Source organism: Ranitomeya variabilis, chromosome 2, assembly GCF_051348905.1.
Source record: "Ranitomeya variabilis isolate aRanVar5 chromosome 2, aRanVar5.hap1, whole genome shotgun sequence".
In the NCBI taxonomy this organism is placed as follows: domain Eukaryota; kingdom Metazoa; phylum Chordata; class Amphibia; order Anura; family Dendrobatidae; genus Ranitomeya; species Ranitomeya variabilis.
This window is the reverse complement of record NC_135233.1, coordinates 533765223-533780310: the sequence shown is the minus strand read 5'-3', so window position 1 is coordinate 533780310 and position 15088 is coordinate 533765223. Positions and strand designations below refer to the sequence as shown.

The following is a 15088-nucleotide window of genomic DNA, read 5'->3' as shown; positions in this document are numbered from 1 at the left end:
CTGTATATATTAGATTGAAGGCATACTGAACCAGCATAGCTACTACAGCATCTTGCAGCGGCATGCTATTCCATCCAGTTTGCGTTTAGTTGGACTATCATTTATTTGTCAACAGGACAATGACCCCAAACACACCTCCAGGCTGTGTAAAGGCTATTTGACCAAGAAGGAGAGTGATGGGGTGCTACGCCAGATGACCTGGCCTCCACAGTCACCAGACCTGAACCCAATCGAGATGGTTTGGGGGTGAGCTGGACCGCAGAGTTAAGGCAAAAGGCCAACATGTGCTAAGCATCTCTGGGAACTCCTTCAAGATTGTTGAAAGACCATTTCCGGTGACTACCTCTTGAAGCTCATCAAGAGAATGCCAAGAGTGTGCAAAGCAGTCATCAAAGCAAAAGGTGGCTACTTTGAAACAACTGAAAATGTCTTATATTCTAGGTTCTTCACACTTTTTTGTTAAGTATATAATTCCACATCTGTTAATTCATAGTTTTGATGTCTTCAGTGAGAATTTACAATTTTCATAGTCATGAAAATACAGAACAATCTTTAAATGAGAAGGTGTGTCCAAACTTTTGGTCTGGGCTGTATGGCTGTATGTATGTATGTATATCTAAATATATATATAGATATATATGTATATCTAAATAGATATATATATATATATATAGATAGATAGATAGAGAGAGAGAGAAAGAGAGAGATAGTGAGGCAGTGACCCCTGTTGCAGCTAGGGGGCGCTGTATGTGCTCTCCAGAATGCGCATGGAGGCGTAGTGAGGCCACGAGGGCATACTACAGACACAGGTGTGGCTGTAATTAGAATAGTGAAGCAGTGACTGATTAAAAAGCCCTGTAGTAGTGGGGGAGGTGTGCCAGTGAGTTCTTGGAAGCAGACAGGGCAGTTGTCTGCAGAGCTCTCTCTGTGTGGAGCTACACAGAGGCTAAAGGAACCAGAGAGCCTGACACCCTGCGTCTTGGGCTGTCTTACGTGTACCCGGCTGTACTCCAGAGGATAAAGAGTGCAGTGCGCTGAGTGAGTACAGAGACTTGTTACCGGCGTGCGGTCACCCAGGGAAACTGGACAGAGGAAAGTTCGGCCTGTGTATTGACTTGCGTCATATAGCCATGCATTATTAATGGAATGTATGAAGAAGCCGTATACTATATTGACTGTGTGAAGTAACACAATAAAAGAACGTTTTGTTTGAACTTGTTTGGGTCACTGCCGTTTCACTGTGTATGGTCAGACCGCTGCATCACATATGGTGGAAAGAATGCGGGCCATGTAAACTGAGGCATACCCAAAGCGTGCTGCATGTCAGTGATTAAGCCTGCAAAGCTACAGTTTAAGCCAGCTGATAAAATGGAGGAGCTTTTGAAGCAGTTTGCCCGCTCACAGCAGCAAGAGGCGCTGCAGTTGCAGCGACAACAGTTGGAGCTACAAAAGCAGACTACTGAGTTGTTGATGCAGCAGATTGCGGCTATGCGAGAGGCAGGTCCACCAGGGACAGCATTCCGGTCTGAGGCTCGGTACAAGGTCCGGTCAGCGCTGAGGAAGATGGAGCCTGAGGACGACATGGAGGCTTTTTTCACCAACTTTGAACGTACTGCGGAGCGGGAGAGCTTGCCGGTGACCCAGTGGGCTGAGGTGGTGTCCAATTTCCTGACGGAAGATGCCCAGAAAGCATTCGTAGACCTTAGTCAGCACGATGCCCTGGACTATGGGAAGCTGAAAGGTGAGATCCTTGCTAGTCTGGGGGTTAATACATATGTGCGGGCCCAACGGGTGTTCCAGTGGTCCTTTTCCGAGACTCGCCCTGCCCGATCTCAGGCGCATGACTTGCTGCAACTGGTTAAAAAATGGCTTCAGCCTGAGACATTAACCCCGTTCCAGATGGTAGAGAGGGTGGTGGTTGACCGCCTGGTGAGGGCTCTGCCAGCAGCCATACAGCGTTGGGTGGGACAAGGGGACCCAGGCACTCTGGATTAAGTGGTGGGACTGGTAGAGCGATATACAGCCACTCAGGACTTTATACGGGACACTGCTCCATTTCGGCTGTCACGTAAGGTTTCCCCAGCCCAGGAGCCGGGGAAAACGAAATCGGCTCCGGGGCACAGTCGTACCACAGCGATCAGGTGTTGGCGCTGCCAAGGGCCTGGCCATGTGGCTAACTGCCCGTTGGTGTCTGAACCCATGGACTGCAGGTATGGTCGTCGGATTTCTATGTATGCTGAGCCAGTCGGTACCACCACTACAGGCACCGCCGATAGCGAACCCCAGCTGTGTCAGGTACTTGTGAACGGGTACCAAACAGAGGTCCTCCTGGACTCAGGGAGCATAGTGACCTTGGTTCATGGGTCCCTTGTTGCCGGTGACAACCCCAACGGACAGATAGTGGAGGTGATGAGTATCCATGGGGAAATCCGGGAGTACCCGACCATGGAGGTTAATTTTTCCACACCATGTGGGGACATTAAACATGTGGTGGGAGTGGTGAAGACGCTTCCATATGGGGCTGTGTTGGGGAGAGATTTGCCCGTTTTAGTCCCTGTGGGAGACCAGGGTGGCAGTAGAGGTCGCGGGGACCCCATTGAACCCTGAGCTGGAGGTGTTCCCTGGTAAGGTTGGGACAGCTCAGATCCAGGGTCCCTTTCGGAGACGCAGATATAAAAGATGCAGGTATGAGAAGAGCCGAGAGTGTATGGTCGCAGAGGCGACTGGGGACGTGCGCACGAGGAACCCTCTGGCATCGGTCAAGGATGGGGCTGGGGGTCAGGGTAAATTAGATAGAGCGCTCGCTAGACAGCAGTGTCAGGAGGCTCAGGTTCCGGTGCGGCGCAGTACAGATATATGCTCAGAGTTGCCAGCGCAGTCCGCGGCGTTTCAGCGTGATATAGTCTCTGAGGCATGGGTAAGGGTACAGAGAAAACGGTACCAGGGGCCCGAAAGCAGATACTTAGGTGACAGGATGACCCGTGGGGTTCGTGAACTAGAAGTAAACAAAGTAAAGACCACCCAAAACTGGCCCAAATCTGCGGTTAATCAGAAGAGGGTTTGGCTTCTGCAATGGAGATCGGGGTGGGTGGTCCCGTAATGAAATATGGAGGAGAAACGCAAAGAGGAGGGATGCGTGTGCCGATCGATGGTTCCGGTCCCTACTTTGGTTTCTTAATATAGTGTCGAGCGGGGATGTCAGGGGGGGCATACCGATGCCCTGTCTTTCGCCCTTACGGGGTAACAAATGTTCAACCCCACAGGTATGAACAGGGGGGAGGATATGTGAGGCAGTAACCCCTGTTACAGCTAGGGGGCGCTGTATGTGCTCTCCAGAATGTGCATGGAGGCGTAGTGAGGCCATACTACAGACACAGGTGTGGCTGTAATTAGAATAGTGAAGCAGTGACTGATTAAAAAGCCCTGTAGTAGTGGGGGAGGTGTGTCAGTGTGTTCTTGGAAGCAGACAGGGCAGTTGTCTGCAGAGCTCTCTCTGTGTGGAGCTACACAGAGGCTAAAGGAACCAGAGAGCCTGACACCCTGCGTCTTGGGCTGTCTTACATGTACCCGGCTGCACTCCTGAGGATAAAAAGTGTAGTGCGTTGAGTGAGTACAAAGACTTGTTACATAGTTACATAGTTATTAAGGTTGAAGGAAGACTTTAAGTCCATCTAGTTCAACCCATAGCCTAACCTAACATGCCCTAACATGTTGATCCAGGGGAAGGCAAAAAAAATCCATGTGGTAAGAGTAAGCTCCACCATGGGGAAAAAAATTCCTTCCCGACCCCACATACGGCAATCAGACTAGTTCCCTGGATCAACACCCTATCAAGGAATCTAGTGTATATACCCTGTAACATTATACTTTTCCAGAAAGGCATCCAATCCCCTCTTAAATTTAAGTAATGAATCACTCATTACAACATCATACGGCAGAGAGTTCCATAGTCTCACTGCTCTTACAGTAAAGAACCCGCGTCTGTTATTATGCCTAAACCTTTTTTCCTCCAGACGTAGAGGATGCCCCCTTGTCCCTGTCACCGGTCTATGATTAAAAAGATAATCAGAAAGGTCTTTGTACTGTCCCCTCATATATTTATACATTAACATAAGATCACCCCTTAGCCTTCGTTTTTCCAAACTAAATAGCCCCAAGTGTAATAACCTATCTTGGTATTGCAGACCTCCCAGTCCTCTAATAACATTGGTCGCCCTTCTCTGCACCCGCTCTAGTTCAGCTATGTCTTTCTTATACACCGGAGACCAAAACTGTGCACAGTATTCTAAGTGTGGTCGCACTAGTGACTTGTATAGAGGTAAAATTATGTTCTCCTCATTAGCATCTATGCCTCTTTTAATACATCCCATTATTTTATTTGCCTTTGTAGCAGCTGCCTGACACTGGCCACTGAATATGAGTTTGTCATCCACCCATACACCCAGGTCCTTTTCATTGACAGTTTTACCCAGAGTTTTAGAATTAAGCACATAGTTATACATCTTATTACTTCTACCCAAGTGCATGACCTTACATTTATCCCCATTAAAGCTCATTTGCCATTTATCAGCCCAAGCTTCTAGTTTACATAAATCATCCTGTAATACAAAGTTGTCCTCCTCTGTATTGATTACCCTGCAGAGTTTAGTGTCATCTGCAAATATTGAAATTCTACTCTGAATGCCCCCTACAAGGTCATTAATAAATATGTTAAAAAGAAGAGGGCCCAATACTGACCCCTGTGGTACCCCACTGCTAACCGCGACCCAGTCCGAGTGTGCTCCATTAATAACCACCCTTTGTTTCCTATCCCTGAGCCAGCTCTCAACCCACTTGCACATATTTTCCCCTATCCCCATTATTCTCATTTTATGTATCAACCTTTTGTGTGGAACCGTATCAAAAGCTTTTGAAAAGTCCATATACACTACATCCACTGGGCTTCCCTTGGTCCAGTCCGGAACTTACCTCTTCATAGAAGCTGATCAAATTAGTCTGACATGAACGGTCCCTAGTAAACCCGTGCTGATACTGGGTCATGAGGTTATTCCTCTTCAGATACTCCAGTATAGCATCCCTTAGAATGCCCCCCAGGATTTTACCCACAGTAGAGGTTAATCTTACTGGCCTATAATTTCCGAGTTCAGTTTTTGTCCCCTTTTTAAATATTGGCACCACATTTTCTATACGCCAGTCCTGTGGTACCGACCCTGTTATTATGGAGTCTTTAAAGATTAAAAATAATGGTCTATCAATGACTGTACTTCGTTCCTGCAGTACTCGGGGGGTGTATCCCATCCGGGCCCGGAGATTTGTCAATTTTAGTGATTTGTAGATGCCGTCGTACTTCCTGCTGGGTCAAGCAGGTAACATTTAATTGGGAATTTTTATCACTAGTCATATTGGCTGCCATGGGATTTTCTTTTGTAAATACTGATGAAAAAAAGTCATTTAGCATATTGGCTTTTTCCTCATCCTCATCCACCATTTCACCCAGACTATTTTTAAGGGGGCCAACACTATCATTTTTTAGTATCTTACTATTTATGTAGTTAAAGAATATTTTTGGGGTTATTTTTGCTCTCTCTGGCAATGAGTCTCTCTGTCTCAATCTTTGCTGCCTTGATTTGCTTTTTACAGAATTTATTTAATTTTCTATATTTATTTAATGCCTCATCACTACCTACTTCCTTTAATTCTCTAAATGCTTTCTTTTTGTCCCTTATTGCGCCCCTTACAGCTCTATTTAGCCATATTGGTTTCCTCCTATTTCTAGTATGTTTATTCCCATACGGTATATACTGTGCACAGGTCCTATCCAGGATGCTAATAAACGTCTCCCATTTTCTTTGTGTACTTTTATGTCTCAGCATATAGTCCCAGTTAATTGCACCAAGATCCTCTCTCATCCGTTGGAAATTTGCCCTCCTGAAGTTTAGTGTCCTTGTCACCCCTCTACTACACATCTTATTAAAGGAGACCTGAAAACTTATTATTTTGTGATCACTATTCCCCAAGTGACCCCCAACCCTTATATTTGATATGCGGTCTGGCCTGTTGGTTAATATTAGGTCTAGCAGTGCCCCCCTCCTTGTTGGGTCCTGAACCAGTTGTGAAAGGTAATTGTCTCTCATAGTTGTCAAAAACCGATTACCTTTACTGGAACTGCAGGTTTCTGTTCCCCAATCTATTTCAGGGTAGTTGAAGTCCCCCATAATAATGACTTCTCCTTGAGTCGCAGCTTCATCTATTTGCTTTACGAGGATATTCTCCATTGCTTCCATTATTTTTGGAGATTTATAACAAACTCCTATCAGTAATTTATTATTTTTTCCCCCTCCCCTTATCTCCACCCACAGGGACTCTACATTTTCATTAGATTCACCTATATTATCACGCAAGATGGGTTTTAAGGTGGATTTTACATACAGACACACCCCTCCCCCTCGCTTATCTGTACGGTCATTTCTGAAAAGGCTATAGCCCTGCAAGTTAACAGTCCAGTCATGGCTCTCATCCAGCCATGTTTCAGATATTCCCACCATGTCATAATTATGTTCCAACAACATTAGTTCTAATTCGTCCATTTTGTTGGCGAGGCTTCTGGCATTAGTATACATGCACTTGATGTTACTCTCTGTACCTCTATTCTTTCTTAAATTACTAACTGTTCTAACCCCACCCCCCATGCCACCGCCACCCCCAACTTCCTTATTTGTGCCCAGGTCTCTATCTGCACTATCTTCCCCTCCTATAAAATGAATACCCTCCCCCCCAATCCCTAGTTTAAACACTCCTCCAACCTTCTAGCCATTTTCTCCGCCAGCACAGCTGCACCTTCCCCATTGAGGTGCAGCCCGTCCCTAGCGTAGAGCTTGTAGCCAACTGAGAAGTCGGCCCAGTTCTGCAGGAACCCAAACCCCTCCTTCCTACACCAATTCTTGAGCCACTTATTAACCTCCCTAATCTCCCGTTGCCTTTCTGGCGTGGCACGTGGTACAGGCAGTATTTCGGAAAATACCACGTTGGAGGTCCTTGCTTTCAGCTTGCAGCCTAATTCCCTGAAATCATCTTTAAGGACCTTCCACCTACCTCTAACTTTGTCATTTGTGCCAATGTGCACCATGACCGCTGGGTCCTCACCAGCCCCTCCCAGTAATCTGTCCGCCCGATCAGTGATGTGTCGGACTCGAGCGCCAGGTAGGCAGCACACCGTTCGACGATCCCTGTCTTTGTGACAGATTGCCCTCTGTTCTCCTAATAATTGAGTCCTCCACTACCAGCACCTGTCTGGCCTGCCCTGCTCTCCTGTTTCCCTCCTTACTGGAGCAGTCACTCCTCCGGCTTTCAGAGGACATGCCTGGCTGCAGCAGTGCTACCCCTGTACTGGCACCCCCCTCATCTGCCAACTTAGCGAACTTATTGGGGTGTGCCAGATCAGGACTAGCCTCCCTGGCACTCTTCCCTCTACCCCGCCTTCTATCTGTCACCCAGCTAACTGCCTTACTGTCCTGCAGCTCCATCCTACCATCCCCCTCCTCATCTATCCCATTGAGCGTCTGCTCTGTGAGCAGAAGACTCCTCTCCATATTGTCTATGGATCTCAGTGTTGCCAGCTGCACATGCAGATCCAGAATCTGGGATTCCAAATGCACAACGTGCTCACATCTCGCACAGCAGTATGCACCCTCGACCGGCTGATCAAGGACTGCATACATGTGGCAAGATGTGCACTGGATGGCATTAACAATTGTGGAGCACATTTCCTATGGGGATTGCACCACAGAAACGTTATATAAAAAATAAATACAAAGTATTAATTAAAAACAGACAGCAATTCCTCCCTTGGAAACTCCCTGATTCCAAAGTCACTGAATCACAAGTCACACTTACCGCCGTCCACGCTTACGCTCAGGTCACACTCAGCTCGCTCACACTCGCTATGCTGAAGATTTAAAGATTTTTTTTTTCTCTCTCTCTATTTCCCTTCAACAACAAGCCACCTTGCTGTTCAAATGCACTTCCCAGCGTGCGGTCACCCAGGGAAACTGGACAGAGGAAAGTTCGGCCTGTGTATTGACTGCGTCATATAGCCATGCATTATTAATGGACTGTATGAAGAAGCCGTATACTATATTGACTGTGTGAAGTAACACAATAAAAGAACGTTTTGTTTGAACTTGTTTCGGTCACTGCCGTTTCACTGTGTATGGTCAGACCGCTGCATCACTATATATATATATATATCAGAGGCTCAGTGTATTATGTGATATACACAGCAGTTTCAGTGTATCCTGTACGATGTATAGAGCATCAGTGTATCCTATGAGATGTATACAGTCTCAATGTCTCTTATATGATATATACACATCAGTCTCAGTGCCTCCTATGTGATGTATAGAATAGTCTCAGAATTCCTTGTGATGTAGATAGCAGTCTCAGTGTCTCTTGTGATATATGCAGTAGTCTCGGTCTCGTATGTGATGTATATATTCAGCAGTCTGTGTCTCCTATGTAATGTATATACAGCAATCTTAGTATCTCTTTGATGTATACATCAGTTTCAGTGTATCCTACGTGATGTTTATACTGCAGTCTCAGTGTAACCTACGCGATGCATACAGCAGAGTCTCAGTGTATCCAACGTGATGTATACAGCAGTCTTAGTGTATCCTCTGTGATACACATACAGCAGAGGTTCAGTGTATCCTATGGGATGTATACAGCAGTTTCAGTATATCCTATGTGATGTACACTGCTCAAAAAAATAAAGGGAACACTAAAATCAAACATCCTAGATATCACTGAATGAAATATTCCAGTTGTAAATCTTTATTCATTAAAATAGTGGAATGTGTTGAGAACAATAAAACCTAAAAATTATCAACGTAAATCACAACCAATATCCCACGGAGGTCTGGAGTTGGAAAGATGCTCAAAATCAAAGTGACAAATGAAGTTACAGGCTGATCCAACTTCATTGGAAATGCCTCAAGACAAGGAAATGATGCTCAGTAGTGTTTGTGGCCTCCACATGCCTGTATAGTCTCCCTACAACGCCTGGGCATGCTCCTGATGAGACGGCGGATGGTCTCCTGAGGAATCTCTTCAGAGATCTGGATTAAAGCATTGGTCAACTCCTGGACAGTCTGTGGTGCAATGTGACGTTGGTGGATGGAGAGACATGATGTCCCAGATGTGTTCCATTAGATTCAGGTCTGGGGAACGAGCAGGCCAGTCCATAGCTTCAATGCATTCATCTTGCAGGAACTGCAGACACATTCCAGCCACATGAGGTCTGGCATTGTCCTGCATTAGGAGGAACCCAGGGCAACAGCACCAGCATATGGTCTCAAAAGGGGTCTGAGGATCTCCTCTCGGTACCTAATGGCAGTCAGGCTACCTCTGGTGAGCACTTGGGACCCCACACCATTACTGACCCACTGCCAAACCGGTCATGCTAAAGGATGTTGCAGACAGCAGGTTGCTCTCTACGGCGTCTCCAGACTCTGTCACATGTGCTCAGTGTGAACCTGCTTTCATCTGTGAAGAGCATAGGGCGCCAGTGGTGAATTTGCCAATCCTGGTGTTCTGTGACAAATGCCAAGCGTCTTGCACGGTGTTGGGCTGTGAGCACAACCCTCATCTGTGGATGTCGGGCACTCAGACTATCCTCATGGAGTTTGTTTCTAACTGTTTGTGCAGACACATGCACATTTGTGGACTGCTGATGGTAATTTTGCAGGGCTCTGGCAGTGCTCCTCCTGAGGTAGCGGTCCTGCTGGTGATCTCCCGACGGTAGCCGCGGCTCATCTCCTGCCACAGGGAGGTCAACCGCTCATCTTCCGGCTGCTTGCATCGGAACTATGCCGACAGCCATATTTGAACACCCAAGTTATGGGTATTCCGATATGGTGGCCGGGATTCCTATACCCCGCTCATTGGCTGAGCCGCCCGCTGGCTTAGCGGTGCCGCGCGGTTTTGGCCAGGGATTTGAATCCCGCGCCGCTCATGGGCTCAGCCGGCAGCAGCTCAGCCAATGATCGGTGTCGCGCGGCTGAGTGGCGAGGGTTCAAATCCGCCGCCAAAAGCCACACGGCACCGCTCATTGGCTAAGCGTCCCTGGCCAAAGCTGTGTGGCTAGGGGCGGCTCAGCCAATGAGTGGTACCGCAGGGGATTTGAATCCCACGCCACTACTCATTGATTGAGCTGCCGCCGGCTGAGCCAATGAGCGGCGCGGAATTCAAATCCCCCGCCAAAGCCGCACGGCCAGTGAGGAGTGCCGGGCGCCTTGGCGGGGGATTTGAATCCCGTGCGGTACCGCTCATTGGCTGAGCTGCCCGCTGGCTGAGCCAATAAGCGGTGTCGCGCGGGATTTGAATCCCCCGCTAAACCTCAGCCGGCTCAGCCAATGAGCGGAGCCGCGCGGCTTTAGCGGGGGATTTGAATCCCGTGCCAAACATTGGCTGAGCCGCCCGCCTCAGCCAATGAGCAGTGCCGTGCAGCTTTGAGCGGCGGGGGATTTGAATCCTGTGCCGCTCAAAGCCGCACGGCACTGCTCATTGGCTGAGCGATTCAAATCAAGAGGAAGTGAGAGAGAAGTCGTAGCCCTGACTTTCTCTTGATGTTTGATTTGTCTGAAGGCAGAGAAAGTGACACCAGGCTCATATGTCATAACAACCGCACGAAAGCCATGGGAACGCGAGTGCCGACACCAGTGGAACAGCGCTGGCATGGGAGCGGACTGTAAGCTTTTTTGATTTTATCAGCGCCAAGAGTGGGGTATAGACTTTAGTAAAAGGAAGTGAGAGTTTCAGATGTACTTCTGAACTATAGGTGATGAGGAAACGTAGTAACAGCTTCTGCTTTTCATACAGGGCACGATTATCTAGATAGGATGGCTGCATTCTCTCTAAGATGGACAAGGCTGCCGACAACACTAATGAAATCCCATTACGATCACAGCTTCAGTACCCTTCCAACACTCTGTAGTGATTATGAATAGCAATAAATAATAGTAGTAAATGTAAACATCAGCTTCCACAGTTTCCGTGATGACTAATGCACAAGCAATACCTCATAACGGTCTGACATTCAGTCTCTATACATAAGCAGTGACAATGTCCACCCCCACTTTTAAGAACGGTTATTATGAGGTGACATCATACAGATGCTTTTCCCCGGTTTTCCATGATATATAACCTAAAAATCAATTATCTTATGTAATAATGTTTCGCATTAAAACAAATAGTGTCTCACAAAACCTACAGAAGTGCCTGCAAATATATTAGAAACAAGTAACTTTATTGGATCAAAATACAAGATAAAAGATTTGTTGTAATGGGTGAGAACATCATGGACAAATACCAAACAAGATATAAGATATAGCTGATAGTACTGTATATGGGTAAAATGCACAAAGAAGCATGAAATGGGACCAAAACTACAGTAAGTAACTATCCAGCATGGCAGAATAGTAACAATAACAAGTAACAACCAGAATTAATGGATGGCCAAGCCTCAACCTGACATTGAGGGTAGGTGCACACGGTCAGTAAACGCTGCGGGAGGACGCTGCATACTTCAGCATCGTCCAGATGTTACAGCTAGTGGATGGGATCTCATGTCCACTATGCGTGCACAGACACCTGCACCTTTCCAGACCACAGCAGGTCAATTTTTCTTGTGGAGACGCGAGACTATGTGAGCTAAATCTCACCCATAGAATGTATTGGGCACGGTAATTCCGCACAGTTCAGTGATCACATGCGGATTCACCTGCATTCAATAGCCGGCAGCGCTTTGGACGAAGCGGACATGTACTATGTCCAAAGCGCTGTCAATTATTGACCGTGTGCACCTACCCTGAAAGTCAAATACCCATTTATATAGGGGCTAGTGCATGCAAAGTTAAAGTAAGTACATCCTGTAATAAATTGACAGTGTATATCAATTACAGTTTGACATCAACAAGTTAGGCCGGGTTCACATTGCGTTAACAGCAGCCCGTTCAACACATACGTTAACGGGCTGCTGTCCACAATAAAGAAAAAAATGCTATCACACAGCCGCTATACACCAGACCCTTTTTGCTCCAGAGGCATGAAATCGCACCGTCTATACCTTTTGTCAAATGAACCAAAAACCGCTGCAAAGGTTCCACCTTGGTGCTGCTTTTGAAAAAAACAATTTCACTGTAACGTATAAGAAGAAAATAAAAGCGCACTCACCAGTTTTGAACTATCAGGGCGGTTTATTCACATGTAATCATGCGGTGCAGGGAGGGTTTGTGAATACAAAGAGGATGACAGCTGTTTCGTGCTAGGTATGCACTTCAACAGATCCAATTTAACGGGCTGCTGTTAACGCAAGTGACGGTATGGCAGCGCGCTAGCACAGATAGAGCATCTGCTAGCTCTATCTGTGCTAGCTGTGACGGACCCGGAAATGCTGCAGCCCGCGTCTCGGGGTCCGTCACTCAATGACGGCACATTGCTAGCACACACCCATTGTGGGCGTCCGCTAGCGATGCGTCCGACATTGGATTCAATGGCGGCGTTAAAGGACTATGTTACACCGCGGTATAACGTAGTCCGTCTAACGGACGGGTTTAACACAATGTGAACCCGGCCTTACACGCACACTAGTCAAACCACACCAAAATGTCAAACTCACAGTGAGTGTATAGTGCATACACAGTGGCTTGGGAAAGTTTCACCTCCCTTGGTATTTTAAATGTTTTGTTACCTGACAACCTCAAATTTCACTGTTGCTTTTTTTTTTTGAGGGTTTGCATCAGTTGATGTGAACAACATTCCTACAACTGAACATTTAGTTCTTGTTTTATTGTGAAGCGAACAATAGGAGAAAATAACTGAAAACTTCAGTGTGCATAACTATTCACCTCCCCTAAAAACAGGAGGTTGTTGAGTCTCCTTTTGCAACAAATACAGCTGCAAGTCACTTTGGATTAATCTCTACGAGGTTTCAAAAAAATTTCAGTTTTTTTTCCCCATTCCTCAATGCAAAACTGCTCCAGATCCTTCAAGTTAGATGGTTTCCTCTAGTGAACAGTAATCTGCAAGTCTGACCACAGATAAGCAGTTAGGACTAAGGTCTGGACTAAGACTAGGCCACTCCAAAACATTTATACGTTTCCTCGTAAATCACTCCAGTGTTGCTTTAGAAGTATGCTTTGGGTCATTGTCTTGTTGGAAGGTGAACCTCCGTCTCAGTCTCAAATCACTGACAGACTGAAACAGGTTTTGCTCAAGAACATCCCCTTTATTTCGCACCATCCATCTTCCCCTCGACTCGGACCATGTTCCCTGTCTCTGCTGCCAAAAAAAATCTCTCCACAGCATGATGCTGCCACCACAATGTTTCACTGTAGGGATGGTGTTCTTGGGGTGATGATCTGTGGTGGTTTGGTGCCAGACATAGCGTTTACCTTGGTGGCCAAAAAGTTCAATTTTGGTCTCATCTGACCACAGCACTTTCCTCCATACATTTGTGAGTCTCCCACGTGTCTTTTGACAAACTCAAAACAAGCCTTACAATTAATTTTTGTGTGTAAGTAAAGGCTTTTTTTCTGCCTACTCTTCCCACCTCTGTGGAGTGTAAGGCTTATTATGGTCATATGGACAGATACTCCAGTCTCTGCTTGGGAACGCTACAGCTCCTTAAGACTAGGTTCACATTTGCGGTTGAGTCCGCAGCGTTTTGTACGCAACCACAAACGCATGGCAAAACACATGCAAACGCATAACGGTGCATTTTTTATCCGCATCAACTTACGCATGACGGATAAAAAAAACGCAACGTTTGCACGCGTTTACGTTGTTTATTGGCATGCATTTGTTATGAAAAATTTTTTCAAGGAGAATTTCCTTGAAACAAGCCACCAAATGGGTGTGCCTCATGAGATTTCTGTATATAGACCCGCGCGAACGCATGTCCTTGTGTTCCCATAGACTGTAATGCGTTGTTTTGATGCACTCCTTCCGCAAGCATCCACATGTGTATGGCGGCGGAAATTTGATGCAAAAAAAATTCTAACATGGTGCGTCAGCCGCACACCGCGAACATACGCATGCTTAAGCAAACGCGGGCGAACGCATGCACCTGCATCTACAATATTAAAGATAGGAAATCAAGACACATGCGGATGTATGCGTCAGAAACGCTGCAGACAACCGCAAATGTGAAACCAGCCTAAGGGTTACCTTTGGTCCCTGCCCTGCCTCTCTGATTAATGCCTCTCCGAGCTGAGAGTTTTGGTGGGCAACTCTCTCTTGGCAGGTTTGTTGTGGTACCATGTTCTTCCAAATTGTCGATAATGGATATGATAGTGCATCAGGGGATCATCACAGATTGTTTTTTTTTTTTTTTTTAAACACCCAACCTTGACTTGTACTTCTCAATTTTGTCCCTGACTTGCCTGGAGATCTCCTTGGTCTTCGTGGTGTTTGGTCAGTGGTACCTCTTAGATTGCACACAGGTGGACTTCCATCACTAAGCATGTGGCTCATCAAAGTAATTGATTGCACCAGAAATGTTTAGGGACTTCATAGTAAAAGAGGTGAATATATAGATGCCAATTTTTAGTTATTATTTGATCCCATAAATTTAATTTATGCCTATATTTTTCCAACTTCACCAACAGACTATTTAGTGCTGATGCATCACACACAAAAATCGGATAATAAAGGTTGCAATGTAACATACTGGGTAAAAACAAAAGGGGTGAATACTTTTGCAAGCCATCGTAATAGGCATTACCTTAAACACTCATTGTTTTAGCCAGAATTTAAGATCTACAGTAAATATGTATGCTGCTAATACATTTGTGTCAACAAGGAAAGCAGTCATATTGTGTTTGAAAAGGGTTATACATGTCAGACAGCTGCTAGCCGAATATTACGCACAACATGCCCAATACGCATGCAGCCAGACACCCGCATTCTCATAGGGAGAGTGGAGTAAAGTACTAGTAACATTAAGCAATAAGCTGCGCTAAACAAATGCTGATCGGTAAACGTTACGTTGCAGATTAGCAGTCGTTTAATAGTCTGTTTAGACCACATA

General features: G+C 46.1%; 1 protein-coding gene across 3 annotated transcripts in view; it reads right to left on the bottom strand.

Moving 5' to 3' along the window:
- Positions 1-15088, bottom strand: part of HIPK3 (homeodomain interacting protein kinase 3) — a 339043-nt gene that overhangs the window by 105426 nt on the left and 218529 nt on the right. The gene's annotated exons all lie outside the window — the stretch shown is intronic.